Source organism: Acyrthosiphon pisum, chromosome X, assembly GCF_005508785.2.
Source record: "Acyrthosiphon pisum isolate AL4f chromosome X, pea_aphid_22Mar2018_4r6ur, whole genome shotgun sequence".
In the NCBI taxonomy this organism is placed as follows: Eukaryota; Metazoa; Arthropoda; class Insecta; order Hemiptera; family Aphididae; genus Acyrthosiphon; species Acyrthosiphon pisum.
Window position 1 is genome coordinate 56,335,670 of NC_042493.1, and position 361 is coordinate 56,336,030.

Here is a 361-nt window from a genome sequence, read left to right on the forward strand (position 1 = left end):
GTTAAACACTGTATAATAAATAATAATAAAATTAACAATTACATTGAGGGGCCTCGCTATGTCATTGTTTTAAGGAGAATCATTTAGGCAATTTCTAATCTCGTAATCGCCACCCGAGATCTATGTGTTAGTCATAACTCGTAAATAATTATTATTAGTGTGTGTGGTGTTCATGCGGGTCAATTGTAGCGGAACGGAGGGCTCTCGCACGCACAATATGTCTGTATGACGTATGTAATATTGTGATCATGAAAAAATGTTAATTTTTCACTCCAACATACGATTCTAATTTCAACAATGCGTCGCAATGATTACCTCGATTTGCATTCTGACAAAATATTTTTTTTCCACAACATGTACG